The 8772-nt window shown below is 38.4% G+C and overlaps 1 long non-coding RNA gene across 1 annotated transcript; it reads left to right on the top strand.

Moving 5' to 3' along the window:
- The first annotated feature begins 1363 nt into the window (after positions 1–1363).
- Positions 1364–8197, top strand: LOC147823563 (uncharacterized). Its single transcript, XR_015443509.1, has 2 exons — positions 1364–1551; positions 2982–8197. It is a non-coding gene; the product is annotated as an uncharacterized LOC147823563 (long non-coding RNA).
- Positions 8198–8772: the final 575 nt, after the last annotated feature.

Below are 8772 nucleotides of genomic sequence, written 5' to 3'. Positions count from 1 at the left end.
AAATGTATTTGAGTTCTGGCATAATTATTTAATTGTGATGTCAGTAGCATGTATTTATTATTGAAGGCTTCCTCTGTCCCAGGTGCTATGCTACCTATATTATCTTCTTTACAAAAACTCTGTGAGATAGATACAATTATTATCCTTATCTTTTAGAAGAGAAAACTCGGGTTAGGAAGGTTAATAGCTCACCAACTACGAAGTGGCAGACAGTAGGCTCATAGCCACCATGCTAATTGGCCTCCCACACATTAACTGTAACAGTGCAGCTTTCCCCTGGCCTGTTGAAGTTAAGGAGATGTTATCTGTAGATTTTGGCAGAGTCAGTACTGATGGCCCCACTTCTTGGAGCAATATCCAAACTAATCATTCCTCTTTTCATAGAGCCATCTCAATGGCCCGGGCGAGCTGAAGGCAACTTGACTGTAGAGAATGAACTACCATAAAGGAGAGTCTACTGAATGTGATACTGTACCCAAAGAGCAGTCATTGGCAAATAGAAAAGATGTGGGGATCATAAATCCAAATTCCCAAGCAGTTTCCAAGGTGAGAAAATGTCTAAATGTGTGAATAATTTAATAGAGAGAATGTAATCTTGGTTCCATGTGTCAAGGTCTATTGAGGGATAAAACGCAAAATGCTTAGGAGCTGGCACAGGACTTTTGATCAGGTGTCTGAAATTTGTAACACAGATTATTGGAAACGGAAGAAAAGTTGGAGAGGAAGCCAAGTATAAATAAAAGCACAGATGCAGGATGTGGCAACTTAGTTGGCAAGTGGCAGGCATGCCTGGAACCGGAATCTGTGACAGAGTCAGCAAGCAGAGGGGAGAAGAGAGCAGGGTTTTAGGAAAGCTGACATAATCTCAGAGGAGAGAGAGAGAGAGAGAGAGAGACTGTCCTTTAAATGACCCTTGATATTGTTTATGATCTAGTAGTTACCCCTTGGCATCATTCTTCAGGTTTCCTATATATCTTCTTAAGCAAGAAACTGTTTCTTTCTCTGGTCTCTTATGCTGGCTTGTATTTGATCTATATTAGCACTGCCAGGCAGCAGCTAATTATCTGCTAGGTATGCCTTCTCAGGTTCAAAAGAGTGTGTGCATAAAAATCACTACATTCCCATTTATGGAGATATCATCTAATACCAGTTAGAGACTTCCTCAGTACTTAAGCAATCAACAAGTCTACTGAATTCCTTGATGTGCAGGACATAGGTCTATTCGCTGTTCCTAAAAATTAGATGTTTCATGAAAAACAGTGATTCAGAGATTTCTTTTTCTTTGATATAAAATAACAAGTGAAATTTTTAGCCCTTGTTAAAAATGATAGAACTTGGGACTTTTAAGACAGGAAGTGTGGGTGTTAAGTGGGCTTTCATTGGTATTTGATTCATCAAATTTATCTTATCATTATTTGCAGTTATATTTGTCTTCAAAGAGCAGAATATTTGGCATGGGGAAACACTTCCTTTAGTTTTCAGAATTGCAGTTTTCTCGCAATGCAAATAATGAAGAATAAAAAGAACTAATAATGCTTTGGATAAGTCAAGGTAAGGTTATTTTATTTTATTTTTTATTTTTGGTACCATGGAATGGAACTCAGGACCTTATGCTGCTTGCCAGGAAGGTTCTCTGCCACTGAGCTAAATCCCCAGCTCAAGATTACTTTAAAATGCCAAGGCAATTAAATATATTTGTCCTCATAATGTGCGGGTGGGGGAATGAAGCCCAGCTAGTGTGGCTATTATTTTCACATTCAAATCCAGCTATACAAAGTTCCATTGTAGCAAGCAGCTCACTTACACTTCCCCCAAACTCACTCACTGGCACATATCTGTTTTTGTTGTAAGAAAGAGCAAAACTACTGCCTAGGTTTACATCTCAGCTCTGCCACTCACTAGTGTACCTCATAGGAATGTTATGAATATTATGGGACTAAAAGTGAAAAAAATTGCACAATGTAAGTACTATGTATACATTAGCTAATAGTAGCAATCATTAAAATAAAAATAATTAAGTCAAGTAAACTTATTGCTCAGCCCTGTAATTTTAATACTAACATCTTCGTAATAACGCTTGTGTTTTCTCAGATGAAAGTTATAATTTGTTAGGTACTGTGCATATCTTGCATCTCATGTAATCCTCACAATGAAGCCATCTGTGAGTTGATGTCATTATTGTTACTTTGATTTCATAGTTGGGAGTCGAGTGTCAGAAAGGTGGGTAGCAGTACAACAGAATTTGAAACCAGGCAGTGTGATTTCAGAATCTCTACCTTTAATCACTCAGTTGCTCGTTTTGCATAATTGTTTCTGATTGAGGAGCCAGTTCCTAAAATCTAAGTAGTCATCCTGCAAGCTTTCTAGCTCCTCTAAGTAGCCTGAGGACTCAGGGCAATCAGTTCTTTCCATAGAGTGCTCACATATGTCAATTGGGCTGCAGGAACAGTGGCTGGTTTTGGAGGGAATTCACATTCCAAAGATGCCTCAAATTTTACCTTTACCTGAAAATTCAAAATAAATATGTGTTGTGCTTCCACAGTATTTTAAAACTTTCACATACCATCCTATGTGATTCCCATTTTATAGGTGAAAACCTGAGACTCAGAAAAACTGAATAATTTCCTCAAACTTTCAGAATTAGTATTCATCAAAAATCTCATAAGTTTTGATCTAGTGTTCTTCCAATTAGAGGTCTCATTGAACTATAAGTCAAAATCTTTTCCTTATTAGTTATTATTTGGATTATCTGGACTCACTGTGTAGCAATGCTTAATTATATAGATGAATTTTGAATCAATAATCTGCAGGGCTGTTTAAAAAGGAAAAGACCATAGTCAGCTTCTATTTTGCTGTGTATCTTTGACTGAGAGTGACATAGTTTACTACGAGAGGTCTGACTACATGCCTGTGACATTTGTGTGCATGCTGTGAATGACCTTTGAGTTCATGCTCTTGAAAGTGTTTCAGTGTTCTTGCAGGGTGATGGAAATGGACAGCTGCTTGCTGGGAGGAAGGTGAAGATGTAGATAATATGCATTCCTTCCCAACCACTGGAGGAGGCTTCCACAACAGGACCAAAAGACCCCTTCAGTCCTCTGCTCCTCTGATGGCTTCTCAATGATGTTTGCGCATTTTTTCCCTGCTTGGTAATTAGCTCCAGCTGCCTCAACTTAAAAGGAAGGAATCCCTTTGAAATCCTCCCTATCCTCCATGAAATGTGCTACTGAAACATGCTAATTAGTAACTGGACTTAGGACAGCACAGCCATGTGTTTCCTGTGAATACTGCTGAAGGAAGAGGAGGAAGAATCTGTTTAGTTGCATATGTGTGTGTTCGCTTTTCAAATTTTCAAAATGACATTTTTAATGAAAATCTATCTGTTCAAGTATGATCAAGTATGATCCCCTCACCCGTCACTACAGTATCAGGAATTGTAGGGCTCCAGGGAAATAAAAAAGGACTCTCTTGCCTGTTGCAGAGTAAGCTGATATTCAAGTGGGTCTGTAACAATTAGTACATCCTGGAATCTGAAGAGACAGTACAGAAGCATAATGCAGCATTGCTTTAAATGTATTAGCTAAAAGTGGAGAAGCCATTGGTTTCCCAATGTAAACTGTAATTACGTGAAAATCTGTGTTTTCGCAAATAATTTTGAGCAGCAGTTTCCAGGGTTTCAAACTTACTGACAATCATTGCTGGAGGGCAGGAACTGCTCATAACATGGAAAGGAAGCTGGTTGATTTATGAAAGCACTTGAAGATTTATTGACAGGACGAAAGGAGCTCATAGAAAACTAGAGTTCCATGCATGGGGAAAGGGTGGGCAGCATCTTGCAACCCCAAGGTCATTCTCCTGGGGCAGTCTGGCCAAGGTCTACTTTTGCATTCCTGCTACTCTCTCAGCAGTTTTTCTGGACACCCCAGAGGCTACTCCTCAAGCAGCTGCACCCCAGTTGTTCTAATATTCTTGCCTCACTGTCTCACAGTTTAAAGTCTTACAGTCCGAGTGATAGGTTCCCATCCCTATTACCTGGCTATAGGTGGACGGCACTCACACAGCAATGAAAATATCTGTTCTGTTGATGGGAAATGTGGTTGGGGTTTGCTGTTTTTGCTGTTGTTTTCCCCAAAGTCTTACAGTGGAAGGATAATTACTCGGGAAGAAATTAGGTTATCTTTAGCAAGAAAATTTGATAAATACCGGCTACAGAGGGCTATAGAAAGAGGATTCTGTTTTACCAACTTCTGTCAATTATTGTAAATGCAGCTTTGCATGGTCAATACCGTGAGATGCGCTCTGCAGATCTGAACATTTGCCCTTCCTGGCCTTGCTCTGAGAAGTCAGGCAATAACTGAGAGTCTTTTGCTACACCCAAGAGGGTAACAGAGTTTGGAGGTGAGAAAGCGTCATTCCAAGTACGCTGGATCTCTCATGTATGAGTCTTCTTCAGCTCTCTGAGAAATTACCCTGCTCTGACCCATTCTCTTGTCCTGTCTTTTTTGTTGCTGTTGTTTTTGGTACTGGGGATGAACTCGGGTCCTTGCGCTTGCGTAGCAGGCGGCGAAACCACTGAGCTAAATTCCCGGCCCCTCTTGTCCTGTCTTGATGCCTGTCGGCTTTGGGGCTCCAGTCTTGACTTCCCCGTGGTCCGTGATTTCAGGTTTTCCCCAGATGAGGATCCTGGCAAGAAACACCAGTCACTGTCTCCCCCACCCCCCCGGCCAATATTACTGTTGGAACTGTACATGGCCTCACTAAAAGAGCTCCTACAGACATCACAGACCTCTCTGTCCTTTCTCTTTTCTGTTCTAGATAGAGCCAAAGAAAAGAAGAGAGAATAAGAATAACTGGTCTTCGTTTTGGGAGCAGGCAACTTGATGCATATGATGTGAATGTACTCCAAGTAGAGTGCTGGCTTGCTGTCCAGCTGCGAATCCTTCATGGAAGGCTAGCTGCCTTCAGAATTAAGTCTAAACCATTAACTGCATAGGCGAGTGCTTTCCTGAACTCTCCTTTCACTTTTTTTTTCTTCTTTGTGTTCTAGGCTCACTCTTTACCAATCTACTTTCAGGTGCTTAAACAAGCAGTGCTTTTATCTTCATGCCTCATATGCAACAGGTCCACGTCTAATATTTGCTATGTTCAAAGCTTGAGTACAGACAGAAGTCATGGGCCTATTCCTAAATGCTTAAAATGTATACATTAGGCCCACGAATTGCTACATAAAATATGTTCTATCTCTTCGTTTGATTTAGAAATACCTCTAAAACTACCTAGAAAGCTAAGAGCCCTGGAGCTGAGGTCCCCTTGCAGGTCAAAGAGTGATATTAGGACATATTTTCCTTTCTTCCCAGCTTGGCCTTCTACCTACATAATCTAATGGACTCATATTCATCTCTCACGTATGTGCATATTTTTGTTTGCATTGCATGTTCTATTTTTCTTCTAGAAGTCTTCTTAACTTTCCCAAGATGAGTTGCATGCTTTTCCTAAACTGGTGGTAACACTAACTGTGCAACTATAAGTGGTTTACTTCTGCACCTCAATCTACTTTCAGCACTGTTGCAAGGTTGGAAGAGTTAATACATGTAAAATTTTAGAGTACTAACAGATATAAAAGAAATTGTTAACTGCTATAACTTACTATGTACATGCATAACACCCTGTACTTATTCCTGTAGAAACAGTTCACAGTTATTTGTTACGTATTTTCTTACATCTTTCTCTTCCAATAGATAATATACTTCTTGAAGGCAAGAATTTGATTTTATTTGACTTCATACCTTTCACACAAAACCCAACATATGTTGCATAGCAAGTGCTTGATACATGTGTTTGGAGTTGATGAACTGCTTGTTGAATTAGAATTTACCACAGAAATGTTTGTGCTGAAACCTGTGACAACGTATAAGGAAAATCCCTGGGAGACTGAACTCAGCTTCTCAGGTCTTTCTCACTTAAGGGCTTTTGAAGATCAGATGGAGATGGTAGAGCCAAACTGGAACCATGCCAAAAGATGACATAGGGAAGAAATATTATTCAAGTGGCATTCCCACCCAGGGATGAGGTGTGCTTGCACAAGACACTAACTCTGGGCCCCGGCAAATATTTCCAATCTAAAACATTCTCTTATGTAACGCTGTGTTTGTTCTCATATGAGCCAGAGCATTGTTAGATTTTTTGTAGGGGCTTTCAGACCCTGTGATCTGGAGCCTTATGTGTCACTGTTTTCCTTAATTGGAACTATTTATCCTGATGACTTGTAGATCAGCAGGGCTCAGGAAATACGGTCAGGAGAGACTTTAATGATGTTTGCTTGATTAAGATTATGAAACTGCTCTGCAGAGTTTTCCCCATCATTTACCCAAGTGGTTACTAAGTAATTTCCAATCCAGTGCCCCAATTAGAATGAATGGGCCTAGTTGCTGGTTGGTTGGGAAACTGTTTTGATTATCATTCATTCATTCCAGCTTGTCATGAACTATGATTGGATGCAGCAAAATCCTTTGCACAGGGCCTATGAAACAAAAATGAAGGAAAATTCAAAATCTTCCTAATGAATTCACTTTTCCCTTCTTTAAACATTCTGTTCTGTCATTTAGCTATGCATATAACAGTATAATTTTTTAATACTTAGAGCATTACAAATAAGTTTCTCAAAATTAATTAAAATTAAAACAGCATCTAAAGGCAGTGTCAAATTTCTTTCTTTCTTCAAATTATAATAAAATAATTAGTATAACAAGCACCTATATATAGGTAGTGCTTACAGTATGCCAAGCACTGAATGTGTTGTGTGTATTAACTCATGTAATTCTCATAAAATCCCAAGAGATGGGGGAATTTAATGCCCTTATTTTACAAATGAGAAAATGGAGACATAAAGAATTAGACATAGATTTATTTTATTCTACTATTGAGCTACACACACAGACCCCAAATTAGAGATTTAGACTAAAGTTATGTAATAGGTGCAAGGCAAGTCTTCAAACCCAAATCCTCTGTTTCAGGCTCTCATCATTTCATAAATATGCTCTCTGAAATTAAAAAAAGTGTATAGTCATGTTTCAACTAAAGAGGCCCTGTGAACCAGATCTTAAGAGAATCCATCTAAGGGAACAATGCCAATATAAACTTTGTAGTACCTATTCTTTGTTACATGCATATTTTAATTTTTCATTCCCAAGCAACTCAATCTTGCCATCATAAAATTATACACAGATGCCATGTACAGCTGACTGTGATCTGGATTAGTGAGTTTTCTCTAATGAATTAAGCTTTAATATTATTAAGCATATGCTATTCTGCCCCTTTCAAGATTCTGGACTGGCCTCAGAAGATGAGGATTTTTCTGAATGAAATGCAATCGATTGCAGCTGAATGAAGTGCAATATGAGGTGTGCTCCTTGTCCCTGGAGTCTGTCACGCTGACATAGGGGTCTTGTTTCCATGGCAACAGATGAAGGCATTAACTGTAGCAGGACTGATATGAGGACAAGATTTGACTCTATATTTGTCCCATATTATTCCTGTCCTTGGATTCCCCACTTCTTCTTGCCTCTTGTTTTATTAAATTAATGCTAACCATTTATTACAGAAGAAAAACAAGTTTAATATCAAGTGAAACTTCCCAGAATCTGATAAAAGGGAAAAATGTTGTTTCCATTGGCTTACTTGACCTTTCCAAAGGGTGCTTCACAAAGGCTTTGAAAGGCTTTTTTTTCCTGTTGTGCATTTTGATTATCTTCAGTCCTGGCTTGAATCTTGATGGCTAAAAAAAAAAAGAAAATAAAAAAGAAAAATTATTTCTTCTTTCCCCATAATTTGTAGCTGTTGTTTACATGCTGCTGCTGGTGGAGAATGATAATATCGCAGGGAAAGGGAAGGAAAAGGAGGGAAAAGAACAAGGAGCTGCCTCTAACGTGATGATTGTAAAGGGGTGGCTCTGAAATTGAGCCAAATTTTTTCTATTTCCCAAGTTCCAAACTTGGTTTGTTCCAACTGCTGCTTTTCTTGAGGAATATAATGACTTAGGAAAAATTTAGAAAGAAAAGGCATTTCCAGTAGAAAATAGAGGAGATTTAGGGGCCGGGGATTTAGCTCAGTGGTTTCGCTGCCTGCTGCTCAAGCGCAAGGGCCCAAGTTTGATCCCCGGTACCAAGAAAAAAAAAAAAAAGAAAAAGAAAAAGAAAAATAGAGGAGGTTTAGATACTGTCTCTTAGGCTGGCTTATTAGAAGAAATGATAATTATCATGGACAATATTTTCATAGGTTAAAACGTACCAAGAATAGTTCTAAATGCTTTACCTATTTTACTCATGTGTATTTTTTTTGCTCATGTGTATTTTGATATGTACTGCAATTCTATAGTTGAGAAAGAGATATAGAATAATTTTCCCAGAACTTCAAAATTATTAACCTGTAGAGGCAATTTTTCAATAGTCTGATATCAGACTGATGTAGATAACTGCTCTTTCGTGCAGTCTCTGAAAGTCTGGTGTTTTCTACTGTAATTCTTAAAAATTTCTGAGTCGTTCACTTCTATTCTCAGTTACTGGATTTGACAGTATCATTCAGTCTTTGAACTCCATATCAAAATAGTCACACAACTCTTTTTGTTTACTTACATTGATATTTGTGCATGTAAGTTAAAGCTAAAATGATTTTTGAACAAAATTTCATAATCTCTTTAGTGGTAATTATGGACAACTTGGAAAATTATAAGAACAAATTTAGGAATCACTTATGCAATATTTGTTTCCATACTTT

Source organism: Heterocephalus glaber, unplaced genomic scaffold (assembly GCF_053883595.1).
Source record: "Heterocephalus glaber isolate CG9 unplaced genomic scaffold, H.glaber_assembly_v1.0 deba00001572, whole genome shotgun sequence".
In the NCBI taxonomy this organism is placed as follows: domain Eukaryota; kingdom Metazoa; phylum Chordata; class Mammalia; order Rodentia; family Bathyergidae; genus Heterocephalus; species Heterocephalus glaber.
This window is presented reverse-complemented; position numbering and strand designations above follow the sequence as displayed.